This window comes from Salvelinus fontinalis, chromosome 9, assembly GCF_029448725.1.
Source record: "Salvelinus fontinalis isolate EN_2023a chromosome 9, ASM2944872v1, whole genome shotgun sequence".
Taxonomy (NCBI): Eukaryota; Metazoa; Chordata; class Actinopteri; order Salmoniformes; family Salmonidae; genus Salvelinus; species Salvelinus fontinalis.
Genome location: NC_074673.1, coordinates 3,553,085 through 3,569,112, shown reverse-complemented (window position 1 = coordinate 3,569,112; position 16,028 = coordinate 3,553,085). Strand labels below are relative to the sequence as shown.

General features: G+C 45.7%; 1 protein-coding gene across 2 annotated transcripts in view; it reads left to right on the top strand.

The window, feature by feature from the left end:
- Window positions 1–13,380: 13,380 nt before the first annotated feature.
- LOC129861906 (pyruvate kinase PKM-like) overlaps window positions 13,381–16,028 on the top strand; it is a 34,563-nt gene continuing 31,915 nt past the window's right edge. The window contains exon 1 of one of the 2 annotated variants that reach the window (XM_055933089.1): window positions 13,381–13,466. The gene's annotated coding sequence lies outside the window, so the exon portion shown is untranslated. The remainder of the gene's footprint in view (window positions 13,467–16,028) is intronic. The other variant, XM_055933090.1, reaches the window with a different exon arrangement.

The following is a 16,028-nucleotide window of genomic DNA, read 5'->3' as shown; positions in this document are numbered from 1 at the left end:
ATAGGGAAAGGGGGGATACCTAGTCAGTTGTATAGGGAAAGGGGGATACCTAGTCAGTTGTACAGGGAAAGGGGGATACCTAGTCAGTTGTATAGGGAAAGGGGGATACCTAGTCAGTTGTATAGGGAAAGGGGGATACCTAGTCAGTTGTATAGGGAAAGGGGGGGATACCTAGTCAGTTGGAAAGGGAAAGGGGGATACCTAGTCAGTTGTATAGGGAAAGGGGGGATACCTAGTCAGTTGTATAGGGAAAGGGGGGATACCTAGTCAGTTGTATAGGGAAAGGGGGATACCTAGTCAGTTGTATAGGGAAAGGGGGGGATACCTAGTCAGTTGTATAGGGAAAGGGGGATACCTAGTCAGTTGTATAGGGAAAGGGGGGGATACCTAGTCAGTTGTATAGGGAAAGGGGGGATACCTAGTCAGTTGTATAGGGAAAGGGGGGATACCTAGTCAGTTGTATAGGGAAAGGGGGATACCTAGTCAGTTGTATAGGGAAAGGGGGGGATACCTAGTCAGTTGTATAGGGAAAGGGGGGGATACCTAGTCAGTTGTATAGGGAAAGGGGGGATACCTAGTCAGTTGTATAGGGAAAGGGGGATACCTAGTCAGTTGTACAGGGAAAGGGGGATACCTAGTCAGTTGTATAGGGAAAGGGGGATACCTAGTCAGTTGTATAGGGAAAGGGGGATACCTAGTCAGTTGTATAGGGAAAGGGGGGGATACCTAGTCAGTTGGAAAGGGAAAGGGGGATACCTAGTCAGTTGTATAGGGAAAGGGGGGATACCTAGTCAGTTGTATAGGGAAAGGGGGGATACCTAGTCAGTTGTATAGGGAAAGGGGGATACCTAGTCAGTTGTACAGGGAAAGGGGGATACCTAGTCAGTTGTATAGGGAAAGGGGGATACCTAGTCAGTTGTATAGGGAAAGGGGGGGATACCTAGTCAGTTGGAAAGGGAAAGGGGGATACCTAGTCAGTTGTATAGGGAAAGGGGGGATACCTAGTCAGTTGGAAAGGGAAAGGGTGGGATACCTAGTCAGTTGTATAGGGAAAGGGGGGGATACCTAGTCAGTTGGAAAGGGAAAGGGGGGGATACCTAGTCAGTTGTATAGGGAAAGGGGGATACCTAGTCAGTTGTATAGGGAAAGGGGGGGATACCTAGTCAGTTGTATAGGGAAAGGGGGGGATACCTAGTCAGTTGTATAGGGAAAGGGGGGGATACCTAGTCAGTTGTATAGGGAAAGGGGGATACCTAGTCAGTTGTACAGGGAAAGGGGGGATACCTAGTCAGTTGGAAAGGGAAAGGGGATACCTAGTCAGTTGTATAGGGAAAGGGGGGATACCTAGTCAGTTGTATAGGGAAAGGGGGGGATACCTAGTCAGTTGTATAGGGAAAGGGGGGATACCTAGTCAGTTGTATAGGGAAAGGGGGATACCTAGTCAGTTGTACAGGGAAAGGGGGGATACCTAGTCAGTTGTAAAGGGGGGGATACCTAGTCAGTTGTAAAGGGGGGGATACCTAGTCAGTTGTAAAGGGAAAGGGGGGGATACCTAGTCAGTTGTAAAGGGAAAGGGGGGGGATACCTAGTCAGTTGTATAGGGAAGGGGGATACCTAGTCAGTTGTACAGGGAAAGGGGGGGGATACCTAGTCAGTTGTATAGGGAAAGGGGGATACCTACTCAGTTGTAAAGGGAAAGGGGGGGATACCTAGTCAGTTGTATAGGGAAGGGGGATACCTAGTCAGTTGTATAGGGAAAGGGGGATACCTACTCAGTTGTACAGGGAAAGGGGGGGATACCTAGTCAGTTGTATAGGGAAAGGGGGATACCTACTCAGTTGTACAGGGAAAGGGGGGGATACCTAGTCAGTTGTATAGGGAAAGGGGGATACCTACTCAGTTGTACAGGGAAAGGGGGGGGATACCTAGTCAGTTGTATAGGGAAAGGGGGATACCTACTCAGTTGTACAGGGAAAGGGGGGGATACCTAGTCAGTTGTATAGGGAAGGGGGATACCTAGTCAGTTGTATAGGGAAAGGGGGATACCTAGTCAGTTGTATAGGGAAAGGGGGGTACCTAGTCAGTTGTAAAGGGAAGATACCTAGTCAGTTGTAAAACTGAATGTATTCAACTGAAATGGGTGTTCCGCTTTTAACTCAACCCCTCTGATTCAGAGAGGTGCGGGGGGGGGGGGGGGGGGGGCTGCCTTAATCGACGTCCAAATCATCGGAGCCTGGAGAGCAATTGTTGTTGGATGTTAACTGCCTTGCTCAAGGGCAAAACGGCAGATTTTTTTTTGTTGACACAGCCTATTCTGAGATTCAAAGCAGCGACTTTTCAGTTACTAGGTAGTTGAGGATAGGTCCTGGTCATACTAGGTAGGTAGTTGAGGATAGGTCCTGGTCATACTAGGTAGGTAGTTGAGGATAGGTCCTGGTCATACTAGGTAGGTAGTTGAGGATAGGTCCTGGTCATACTAGGTAGGTAGTTGAGGATAGGTCCTGGTCATACTAGGTAGGTAGTTGAGGATAGGTCCTGGTCATACTAGGTAGGTAGTTGAGGATAGGTCCTGGTCATACTAGGTAGGTAGTTGAGGATAGGTCCTGGTCATACTAGGTAGGTAGTTGAGGATAGGTCCTGGTCATACTAGGTAGGTGGTTGAGGATAGGTCCTGGTCATACTAGGTAGGTAGTTGAGGATAGGTCCTGGTCATACTAGGTAGGTAATTGAGGATAGGTCCTAGTCATACTAGGTAGGTAGTTGAGGATAGGTCCTGGTCATACTAGGTAGGTAGTTGAGGATAGGTCCTAGTCATACTAGGTAGGCAGTTAAGGATAGGTCCTGGTCATACTAGGTAGGTAGTTGAGGATAGTTGCAGAGCAAGAAAATCACATTAAACATGAAATGCACAACCTTGAAAATATGTCACTGAAGCAGAACAAAAATGTTGCAGTTCGTGATGTTGTGGTATGTTTTCCAAACATGGGATTTATAAAAATGCATAAAATAAAATAAAACCATAAAGCTTCAGAGCGACTCCTCTCCTTTGATTTGATTAAAGCTTCAGAGCCACTCCTCTCCTTTGATTTGATTAAAGCTTCAGAGCCACTCCTCTCCTTTGATTTGATTAAAGCTTCAGAGCCACTCCTCTCCTTTGATTTGATTAAAGCTTCAGAGCCACTCCTCTCCTTTGATTTGATTAAAGCTTCAGAGCCACTCCTCTCCTTTGATTTGATTAAAGCTTCAGAGCCACTCCTCTCCTTTGATTTGATTAAAGCTTCAGAGCCATTCCTCTCCTTTTGATTTGATTAAAGCTTCAGAGCCACTCCTCTCCTTTGATTTGATTAAAGCTTCAGAGCCATTCCTCTCCTTTTGATTTGATTAAAGCTTCAGAGCCACTCCTCTCCTTTTGATTTGATTAAAGCTTCAGAGCCACTCCTCTCCACAGATGTGGAATGTTGTTTTGTTTTGTTCAAAGTGGGTTCTAGAATATATTTGAAATAGGGTACCATTTGTGATGTATCCATAGAATGTATATCTGTCTAAATTGTCTTTTTAAAAGTGTCATAACTTATTTCATGGGCACCAGATCGTCTGTATCCCTCATTGACCATGGGTTGTTTTCCCCCAAGGCGTCCGGGCTGCAAAGATCTATTTAATACCGACTGGGACTGTAGTCAATTTTATATCTAAGAAGATGACATTGATTTGCATTTCGACGTCCACATCGTCAACGGACCCATACTCTCTGGAGAAGAGGAGGAAGAAGAACACAGAAAGAAAGTCATGAGTCATTTATTGATAACAAGCATTTCATTGCGAGCAGATGCCTTCCCATTGTACCCATGTTAACTACAGCCACATCCTGCTGTCTATGTCAGTAAGTTCAGCAAGGCTAGTCTTCTATGTTACTGGTTGTAGCTGACAGAGACAGCTGTGTCAGCGTAGATTGGCCTTTACTGAATCTATATCCGTGTCCAACTGAGGACGTCTTTAGTGGTCAGTAGCACAGCCCTCCTACAGAGACAAACCCAGTTAGTGAACTACCTTAAACCCAGGATTAAACAGTACTAGACACAATACCTTCAATAATAACCCGAGAGAGAGACAACACAACCAGTTAAACACTGCAGCACTGTCACACAACCACACACAATATATTTACCTCAGGAAACCAGTTATCTCAAAACCAGTTAACAATCACATGGGAGTTAAAAAGAAGATTACAGAATACCTTCAAGAATAACAAGGAGTACAACAGAGAGCTGGAGACCAGCTGTATACCCTATCAGGCTGATCAGACAGGTCTGGGTAGCTGGAGACCAGCTGTATACCCTATCAGGCTGATCAGACAGGTCTGGGTAGCTGGAGACCTGCTGTATACCCTATCAGGCTGATCAGACAGGTCTGGGTAGCTCCCTATCAGGCTGATCAGACAGGTCTGGGTAGCTGGAGACCTGCTCTATACCCTATCAGGCTGATTAGACAGGTCTGGGCAGCTGGAGACCTGCTGTATACCCTATCAGGCTGATCAGACAGGTCTGGGTAGCTGGAGACCTGCTGTATACCCTATCAGGCTGATCAGACAGGTCTGGGTAGCTCCCTATCAGGCTGATCAGACAGGTTTGGGTAGCTGGAGACCAGCTGTATACCCTATCAGGCTGATCAGACAGGTCTGGGTAGCTGGAGACCTGCTGTATACCCTATCAGGCTGACCAGACAGGTCTGGGTAGCTGGAGACCTGCTGTATACCCTATCAGGCTGATCAGACAGGTCTGGGTAGCTGGAGACCTGCTGTATACCCTAGCAGGCTGATCAGACAGGTCTGGGTAGCTGGAGACCAGCTGTATACCTATCAGGCTGATCAGACAGGTCTGGGTAGCTGGAGACCTGCTGTATACCCTATCAGGCTGATCAGACAGGTCTGGGTAGCTGGAGACCAGCTGTATACCTATCAGGCTGATCAGACAGGTCTGGGTAGCTGGAGACCAGCTGTAAACAGTGAAAGGATATACACTGTACATATCTACCTCTATCACTCCAGTATCCCCATTGTAAATATGGTATTGGCACTGACCCTGGAACTGACTCTGTACATAGCTACTGACCCTGGAACTGACTCTGTATATAGCTACTGACCCTGGAACTGACTCTGTATATAGCTACTGACCCTGGAACTGACTCTGTATATAGCTACTGACCCTGGAACTGACTCTGTATATAACTACTGACCCTGGAACTGACTCTGTATATAACTACTGACCCCGGAACTGACTCTGTATATAGCTACTGACCCCGGAACTGACTCTGTATATAACTACTGACCCCGGAACTGACTCTGTATATAACTACTGACCCTGAAACTGACCCTGTATATAGCTACTGACCCTGGAACTGACCCTGTACATAACTACTGACCCTGGAACTGACCCTGTATATAGCTACTGACCCTGGAACTGGCCCTGTATATAGCTACTGACCCTGGAACTGGCCCTGTACATAACTACTGACCCTGGAACTGACCCTGTATATAGCTACTGACCCTGGAACTGGCCCTGTATATAGCTACTGACCCTGGAACTGGCCCTGTACATAACTACTGACCCTGGAACTGACCCTGTATATAGCTACTGACCCTGGAACTGGCCCTGTACATAACTACTGACCCTGGAACTGACCCTGTATATAGCTACTGACCCTGGAACTGGCCCTGTACATAACTACTGACCCTGGAACTGACCCTGTATATAACTACTGACCCTGTATATAGCTACTGACCCTGGAACTGGCCCTGTACATAACTACTGACCCTGGAACTGGCCCTGTACATAACTACTGACCCTGGAACTGGCCCTGTACATAACTACTGACCCTGGAACTGACCCTGTACATAACTACTGACCCTGTATATAGCTACTGACCCTGGAACTGTCCCTGTATATAGCTACTGACCCTGTACATAACTACTGACCCTGTATATAGCTACTGACCCTGGAACTGTCCCTGTATATATATATATATATATATATATATATATATATATAGCTACTACGTCCACCGTCTACCGAATAGTAGTATAACTTTTCATTACATTTCATTATAGTACAACGGTCTGATTTTCATTTTCATTACAGTACAACGGTTTGATTTGTTTGATCTTAGCTAGCTACATAGCCGTCTTTGTATCAAACATAATTGTGTAGTTATTGAGGTTCGCTAGCCAGCTATTTTCGTCCTAACGTAACGCAACGTAGCCAACACTGCTAGCTAGCCAGCTTGCCACCGAATAGCAGCATTGTAGAAACGAGTGCATTACAACGGAACGACTTGATCAGTGTAGTGTTAGCTGGCTACACAGTTGTCTTTGCTATCTTTGATTTGTTTGATCTTAGCTAGCTACTTAGCTGGCTACATAGCCGTCTTTGTATCAAAGATAATTGTGTAGTTATCGAGGTTCACTGAGGTTCGCTAGCCAGGTATTCTCGTCCTAACGTAACGTAACGTAACGTAGTCAACCCTGCTAGCTAGCCAGCTAGCCACCGATTAGCAGCACTGTAGAAACGATTACATTACAACGGAACGACTTGATTTGTGTAGTGTTAGCTAGCTACATAGTTTTCTTTGCTATCTTTGTATCTAAGATAATTGTGTAGCTTTGAGTAATTATCGGTTAGCTAGCCAGCTATTTTCGCCTGCCGCGCTGCCGTCCTCCTACCTAGCCAACACTGCTAGCTAACACTGCTAGCTAGCCAACTTCTACCGAATAGCAGCACTGTAGAAACTTACATTACAACGGAACGACTTGATTAGCGTAGTGTTAGCTAGTTGTCTTTGCTGTCCTTGTATCCATGATAATTGTGTAGTTTAGAGAAATTTAGAGAAATTGTCGAGGTCACCTAGCCAGCTTCACTTTCAACAACGCAGCCACTGCTAGCCAGGCTACTTCACCAGCCAGCAGTACTATATCATTTTAGTCAATCAGATCAGATTTTTTTGCAACGTAAGCTTAACTTTCTGAACATTCGAGACGTGTAGCCCACTTGTCATTCTAATCTCCTTTGCTTTAGCGTAGCCTCTTCTGTAGCCTGTCAACTATGTGTCTGTCTATCCCTGTTCTCTCCTCTCTGCACAGACCATACAAACGCTTCACACCGCGTGGCCGCGCCCACCCTAACCTGGTGGTCCCAGCCCGCACAACCCACGTGGAGTTCCAGGTCTCCGGTAGCCTCTGGAACTGCCGATCCGCGGCCAACAAGGCAGAGCTCATCTCAGCCTATGCGTCCCTCCAGTCCCTCGACTTCTTGGCACTGACGGAAACATGGCTCACCACAGATAACACTGCTACTCCTACTGCTCTCTCTTCGTCTGCCCACGTGTTCTCGCACACCCCGAGAGCTTCTGGTCAGCGGGGTGGTGGCACCGGGATCCTCATCTCTCCCAAGTGGTCATTCTCTCTTTCTCCCCTTACCCATCTGTCTATCGCCTCCTTTGAATTCCATGCTGTCACAGTTACCAGCCCTTTCAAGCTTAACATCCTTATCATTTATCGCCCTCCAGGTTCCCTTGGAGAGTTCATCAATGAGCTTGATGCCTTGATAAGCTCCTTTCCTGAGGACGGCTCACCTCTCACAGTTCTGGGTGACTTTAACCTCCCCATGTCTACCTTTGACTCATTCCTCTCTGCCTCCTTCTTTCCACTCCTCTCCTCTTTTGACCTCACCCTCTCACCTTCCCCCCCTACTCACAAGGCAGGCAATACGCTTGACCTCATCTTTACTAGATGCTGTTCTTCCACTAACCTCATTGCAACTCCCCTCCAAGTCTCCGACCACTACCTTGTATCCTTTTCCCTCTCGCTCTCATCCAACACTTCCCACACTGCCCCTACTCGGATGGTATCGTGCCGTCCCAACCTTCGCTCTCTCTCCCCCACTACTCTCTCCTCTTCCATCCTACCATCTCTTCCCTCTGCCCAAACCTTCTCCAACCTATCTCCTGATTCTGCCTCCTCAACCCTCCTCTCCTCCCTTTCTGCATCCTTTGACTCTCTATGTCCCCTATCCTCCAGGCCGGCTCGGTCCTACCCTCCCGCTCCGTGGCTCGACGACTCATTGCGAGCTCACAGAACAGGGCTCCGGGCAGCCGAGCGGAAATGGAGGAAAACTCGCCTCCCTGCGGACCTGGCATCCTTTCACTCCCTCCTCTCTACATTTTCCTCTTCTGTCTCTGCTACTAAAGCCACTTTCTACCACTCTAAATTCCAAGCATCTGCCTCTAACCCTAGGAAGCTCTTTGCCACCTTCTCCTCCCTCCTGAATCCTCCTCCCCCTCCCCCCTCCTCCTCCCTCTCTGCAGACGACTTCGTCAACCATTTTGAAAAGAAGGTCGACGACATCCGATCCTCGTTTGCTAAGTCAAACGACACCGCTGGTTCTGCTCACACTGCCCTACCCTGTGCTTTGACCTCTTTCTCCCCTCTCTCTCCAGATGAAATCTCGCGTCTTGTGACGGCCGGCCGCCCAACAACCTGCCCGCTTGACCCTATCCCCTCCTCTCTTCTCCAGACCATTTCCGGAGACCTTCTCCCTTACCTCACCTCGCTCATCAACTCATCCTTGACCGCTGGCTACGTCCCTTCCGTCTTCAAGAGAGCGAGAGTTGCACCCCTTCTGAAAAAACCTACACTCGATCCCTCCGATGTCAACAACTACAGACCAGTATCCCTTCTTTCTTTTCTCTCCAAAACTCTTGAACGTGCCGTCCTTGGCCAGCTCTCCTGCTATCTCTCTCAGAATGACCTTCTTGATCCAAATCAGTCAGGTTTCAAGACTAGTCATTCAACTGAGACTGCTCTTCTCTGTATCACGGAGGCACTCCGCACTGCTAAAGCTAACTCTCTCTCCTCTGCTCTCATCCTTCTAGACCTATCGGCTGCCTTCGATACTGTGAACCATCAGATCCTCCTCTCCACCCTCTCCGAGTTGGGCATCTCCGGCGCGGCCCACGCTTGGATTGCGTCCTACCTGACAGGTCGCTCCTACCAGGTGGCGTGGCGAGAATCTGTCTCCTCACCACGCGCTCTCACCACTGGTGTCCCCCAGGGCTCTGTTCTAGGCCCTCTCCTATTCTCGCTATACACCAAGTCACTTGGCTCTGTCATAACCTCACATGGTCTCTCCTATCATTGCTATGCAGACGACACACAATTAATCTTCTCCTTTCCCCCTTCTGATGACCAGGTGGCGAATCGCATCTCTGCATGCCTGGCAGACATATCAGTGTGGATGACGGATCACCACCTCAAGCTGAACCTCGGCAAGACGGAGCTGCTCTTCCTCCCGGGGAAGGACTGCCCGTTCCATGATCTCGCCATCACGGTTGACAACTCCATTGTGTCCTCCTCCCAGAGCGCTAAGAACCTTGGCGTGATCCCGGACAACACCCTGTCGTTCTCAACTAACATCAAGGTGGTGGCCCGTTCCTGTAGGTTCATGCTCTACAACATCCGCAGAGTACGACCCTGCCTCACACAGGAAGCGGCGCAGGTCCTAATCCAGGCACTTGTCATCTCCCGTCTGGATTACTGCAACTCGCTGTTGGCTGGGCTCCCTGCCTGTGCCATTAAACCCCTACAACTCATCCAGAACGCCGCAGCCCGTCTGGTGTTCAACCTTCCCAAGTTCTCTCACGTCACCCCGCTCCTCCGCTCTCTCCACTGGCTTCCAGTTGAAGCTCGCATCCGCTACAAGACCATGGTGCTTGCCTACGGAGCTGTGAGGGGAACGGCACCTCAGTACCTTCAGGCTCTGATCAGGCCCTACACCCAAACAAGGGCACTGCGTTCATCCACCTCTGGCCGGCTCGCCTCCCTACCACTGAGGAAGTACAGTTCCCGCTCAGCCCAGTCAAAACTGTTCGCTGCTCTGGCACCCCAATGGTGGAACAAACTCCCTCACGACGCCAGGACAGCGGAGTCAATCACCACCTTCCGGAGACACCTGAAACCCCACCTCTTCAAGGAATACCTAGGATAGGATAAAGCAATCCTTCTGCTCCTTCTAACCCTAACCCCCCCTTAAAAGATTTAGATGCACTATTGTAAAGTGGCTGTTCCACTGGATGTCATAAGGTGAATGCACCAATTTGTAAGTCGCTCTGGATAAGAGCGTCTGCTAAATGACTTAAATGTAAATGTAAATGTACTGACCCTGTATATAGCTACTGACCCTGTATATAGCTATAGAACATTTGTGGGCAGAACTGAAAAAGCGTGTGCGAGCAAGGATGCCTACAAACCTGACTCAGTTACACCAGCTCTGTCAGGAGGAATGGGCCAAAATTCACCCAACTTATTGTGGGAAGCTTGTGGAAGGCTACCCGAAACACGACATGCCACACGTCGTGCCACACAACATGCCACACAACGTGCCACACGTCGTGCCGCACAACATGCCACACAACATGCCACACGTCGTGCCACACGACATGCCACACAACGTGCCACACAACATGCCACACGTCGTGCCACACAACATGCCACACGTCATGCCACACGTCATGCCACACAACATGCCACACGTCGTGCCACACAACATGCCATATAGAACCCTCCTCCAGCAGGCTGTGGTCCATCTGTGGTAACTGACTCCACTCTCCCCAAAAAATAATAAGTAGGTCATTTTGTTAATAATGACCTGGGGGGTATTTCAAGTGGGACATACAGACAGTATAGGTTTTACTATTGACCGGGCCTCTGTATTGAACAGACATACAGACATGCAGCTCATAGCTATTCACTTACAGTACCGTCTTATCAAATATACAATGTCATATCCATTCACCAGCAGTTTTACTGACATTGGCCCATAGGGGTATAAGGTTATTACATAACTGCACAGATTTATAGTATGCCAAAGGCCACCATCCAGACTTGGGTTAAAATGCTATTTGTAATCCTTTTAAATACTTTAGCTGTTCTTGACTGAGCTTGTCTGGCGCAATGGAACCAATAGAATAATCACAGAAGTGCAAACCACGCCCACCTGGCACTCCAGACAGGCTTATGTAATAGCTCATCATATTTGAAAGATTGACAGTATGCCCACTTCCCACACAGTTTAGCATCCTTTACTAAATATAGTCCGGTATAGTTTACAATTGGCTCATTCATCCCCCTCCTCTCCCCTGTAACTATTCCCCAGGTCGTTGCTGCAAATGAGAACGTGTTCTCAGTCAACTTACCTGGTAAAATAACGGATAAATAAAATAAATAAAATATATAGTAATGATGCAGTGGTTCCCAACCTTTTTTGAACTGTGGACACACCTTGGATATAACATGTCCTTATATAGTGGTAATGACCTCAAGTCATCTAAACCATCCATATTTTGATTCGTCTGTGAAAACCATTAGCACAGGCAAGTCTGATTAGGCTTAGCCAGAAGTCAGTTACAGTATTTCTTAATATGGTTCTGAACTTAGCTATACTACAGCCTCTGGCATTGAAACAAACGGAGGATATGGGGGATTCTAGGCTCTGGTGACAAACGGTGTTATTAAATAGGGTTGATTTGAAATATTATTTCGCGTTTTTAATAGTTCCTTACTCATGATGGTTAATTTGTGTGTAACCATTTTAAAAGCGTCTCGCAAATCTGCCCAGAAAAAAACTAAGTGTAGCTCCTGTAAAATAGGTATTTAGTTTTGAACCACATGGGCTACAGACAAGTGGTTTTCTGCATTGTAAAGGTGCATCCACGGATACAAAGCCATGCTCCGTTTGTTTCAATGCCAGAGGCTGTAGTATAGCTAAGTTCAGAACCATATTAAGAAATACTGTAACTGACTTCTGGCTAAGCCTAATCAGACTTGCCTGTGCTAAGGGTTTTCACAGACGAATCAAAATGATACATATGACTTTGCTAACAAATGACTGCTCTATTCAAAATTATAACAAACTAATTGCGGCATTACTGCAAAAAATGGAAGTGGCAAGTGGAAGGGGGAGAAGTGAGGAACTTTTCTGTCGGCATTAAAGACCAAAATTGGTTAAATAAAATTGTGATAAATAAAAAAAGTATACCTGTCCATTAGTTTATTCCAATTAGGGGAGCGATGTTAGGGCTAGGGGGATCGGAGGATATGGGGGATTGGAAATGATGCAGACAATTACGTTGATAGAAGCCACACTCTATCTGCACTAGTAAAGCTCATCTACCTGTGCCCTCAAAATGCATAGAGATAGATAGAGGACTTATCTTCATATCTGTGCCCACAAATGAGACAAATGCATAGAGATAGATAGAGGACTCATCTTTATATCTGTGCCATTATAGCGTATGTGACAGCATTGGCAGCACTATTGAGGCTACAACCCATAGGAATCCCCACCCAGATGACTACGTTAATAACTACTTTAAAATGGTGGAAGCCCTCAATGGCGCTGCCCATACTAAAATGGCCTTTTGGCCGCTAGAGGCCTCTATCATTGTCTATGGGGTAGCTCTATTACCAACCAATCATTAATTAATGAACATATTCTCTACATACAAATGTAACAACAGCCTGAGGGCGCCAAACTTTAAAGAACGATACAGATGTCACCACGTGCTATTTAATGTTTTCATCTGACCAGCACTAGTACTTGCAAGTCCAAAAATGTCCATGTGCATTCTACAGGTTCTCAAGGCACTGGGAACCACTGCGGCATACAGTAGAATAGCCCATGCTTATTTGGAAGGCAGTATGTTTGGTATGAATGCAAATTCATTGACTGAGCACCTGTACTTTTCACTTTTGTTTTTTATTTTTATATTATTTATTGTGATAAAAAAATGTCAAAGTAAAGTAAGCAACCAATGTCAAAACATATTCAAACTACTTTTTGATTACAAAAGTTTATTTTCACAATAATAGTGTTTGACTTAACTAATTTGGGGAATTTTAGACTGTCCAGAAAATATTTTCTATACTACAAAAATCCATAAAACAGACTAGGAAGACGCAGCCCCTGCACTGGTCTAGTCTCGACAACATGAACTTCGACCTACAGTTGAACTCACTATCTATGGTGTCGTTTGCAAACATACCTCTGGTTCATATTTTAAGTAGCGCAGGGAAGCTTTCTGATTTGTCAACGAGAAGGCCCTAGAACGCTTGTATTTTTTTTAATGTAACATTCCTCTCTGCTGGTGAAAATTATGTCTATAATCCCCCAAAATACTCGTAGACTTTAACATATATCATACTAAATACATATTGTTATCAATAATTAAACATTTGGTGTACAATTAACGGATTATAAATGGAATATCGTCATTACCGTTCCGCCCTATAGTCACCCCATGTGACATCGGAGGGATACCCTATGTTCGTCTGGGGAAGTAGTCCCGGTCAGTTTGGGGGGTTATCTTTCGCCAGAGCTCGGCTGGTGGGCGCATTGGTCCCTGCAACGTTCACCCGGTAGGTGAGTCACTGCGTCCTCATCTGTAAATGATCAACTTTACATTTATCATTAGATGGACAATTATTGCTAAATAATATTAACATAGCTGTCTTGAGTTAATTACATTGTTCTATCAATTTTGGTTATAGAAAGGTTGTAATATACTTTTAACTATTGAATGTTACTTTACTTCCAGAACGTTTTGAATCAAATTGTTATGGTGTAATATGGGGTATTTATTTTTATATTTCAGTCTGAATACAATTAAAAGTAATGACAACTACTTATACCTGTGTTCCAAATTTTTACAGTGAAATAATTGTGTTTGTTTCATGCAAATGCATGTTCTCCATTGATGAAGTATAATTTAATTTGTGGGATACCTACATGACTGAAGCTGAGCAATATTAAGCATAACAATTTGGTTATTGACATAATATAAGTCGCTCTGGATAAGAGTGTCTGCTAAATGACTCAAAATGAAATAATGCATTTCTATTTGATATGCACTGACACCTCCTGTCATCCTCAATGTTTCTCCTCTACTATAGCAAAAAAAAAAAAGATTAATCTATACTTACTGTAAGTCAAAGAGCCTGGAACAATTTGCTTTCTACTATTTTAATGACATTGTATTCAGAAGCTTATCTTTTGATACGATGTGCTAATAAACCACTGTAGGTGACATAGCCCTACCACTCGGTTTGCATTACTAAACCACTATTACGCTCCTGGAATCATAGCTCTATAATTCAATATCCTCATAGAGTAAAAAAAATAAAATCCTATAGAACGAAACCCACTTGGATATTGTAGTTTTTCTCTCTCTACAAACGTGTGAATGAATCTATGTCTCTCTGAAAGTCTGCTCACGCCAGTGACTGTGTCACCCAGATAATGTAGCTCTTCTTATAGGCAAACAGTCTGCTAAGGTTTTATCTGCGAGGAAACGGAGTAGCACTTTAGCAGTTGATAGCTGGACTGGTGTCACGGTACATGTCAGGTTCTCTATGATAGATGGGATTGTGTCACGGTACATGTCAGGTTCTCTATGATAGATGGGATTGTGTCACGGTACATGTCAGGTTCTCTATGATAGATGGGATGGTGTCACGGTACATGTCAGGTTCTCTATGATAGATGGGATGGTGTCACGGTACATGTCAGGTTCTCTATGATAGATGGGATGCTGTCATGGTACATGTCAGGTTCTCTATGATAGATGGGATTGTGTCACGGTACATGTCAGGTTCTCTATGATAGATGGGATTGTGTCACGGTACATGTCTGGTTCTCTATGATAGATGGGATTGTGTCACGGTACATGTCAGGTTCTCTATGATAGATGGGATTGTGTCACGGTACATGTCAGGTTCTCTATGATAGATGGGATTGTGTCACGGTACATGTCAGGTTCTCTATGATAGATGGGATTGTGTCACGGTACATGTCAGGTTCTCTATGATAGATGGGATTGTGTCACGGTACATGTCAGGTTCTCTATGATAGATGGGATTGTGTCACGGTACATGTCAGGTTCTCTATGATAGATGGGATGGTGTCACGGTACTTGTCAGGTTCTCTATGATAGATGGGATTGTGTCACAGTACATGTCAGGTTCTCTATGATATTTATGCCAACCTATGTGAATAATGTTGCTCTGACTAGTTAATTATTTTGAGGTCGAAAAGAATATCCCCCAATGTTGAATTAATATGTGACATTTGCTAAATCCTTTTTGACTACTCAAGTTTCCCACCCACTGTGAGAACCACCTCCTACAAAAAGTGGCCACCGACCAGTTCCTTGTCAAGAGGCTATGCCCCTGGTCATTACGGGTGACTGGAATGTGGGGGCGTTATCTGGGTGTGTGTGTGTGTGTGTGTGTGTGTGCAGTCACGCAGTCACACATGCTCTCATTGTTGCGGTCCTAGTTTGGTGGTGCTGCTACAGTGTGTGTGTGGCCAGCTGAGTCCCTACCTCCTTCAGACTGTCAGGCTGAACTTCCAGAGCCACTGTCAGTTGAGTTGGTGCACCTCTAACGTTCTACTAAAAACCTCTATTACAATATTCACAATCAATAAATCGGTAATATCGGTTGAAGCGGAGTTGAGATAAAATTTATGATGATTTATTATGAATAGTCTCAGCCCCCCCCATCCCTCTCTCTGAAATGTTCCAGGCTTTCATTCTCTTTCACATTATAAAGTAAACCCGAATACTTCAGCGAGTCCATTTTCCATTGCTACAGTATGTCTCTAGCATTAATATGCAATGTCTGTTGGTAGGTAGCATGGCAGTGCAAAGATCTAGTATCAAAGCCTGATTCAGTGGGATTGACTCAGAGCAGCTGTGTAAGCCAAGTGTCACACACACACACACACACACACACACACACACACACACACACACACACACACACACACACACACACACACACACACACACACACACACACACACACACACACACACACACACACACACACACACACACACACACACACACACACACACACACACACACACAGTATAAATAGACTTGGCATGAAAAATGATATCAAGACCTCTCCAACCTCGAAC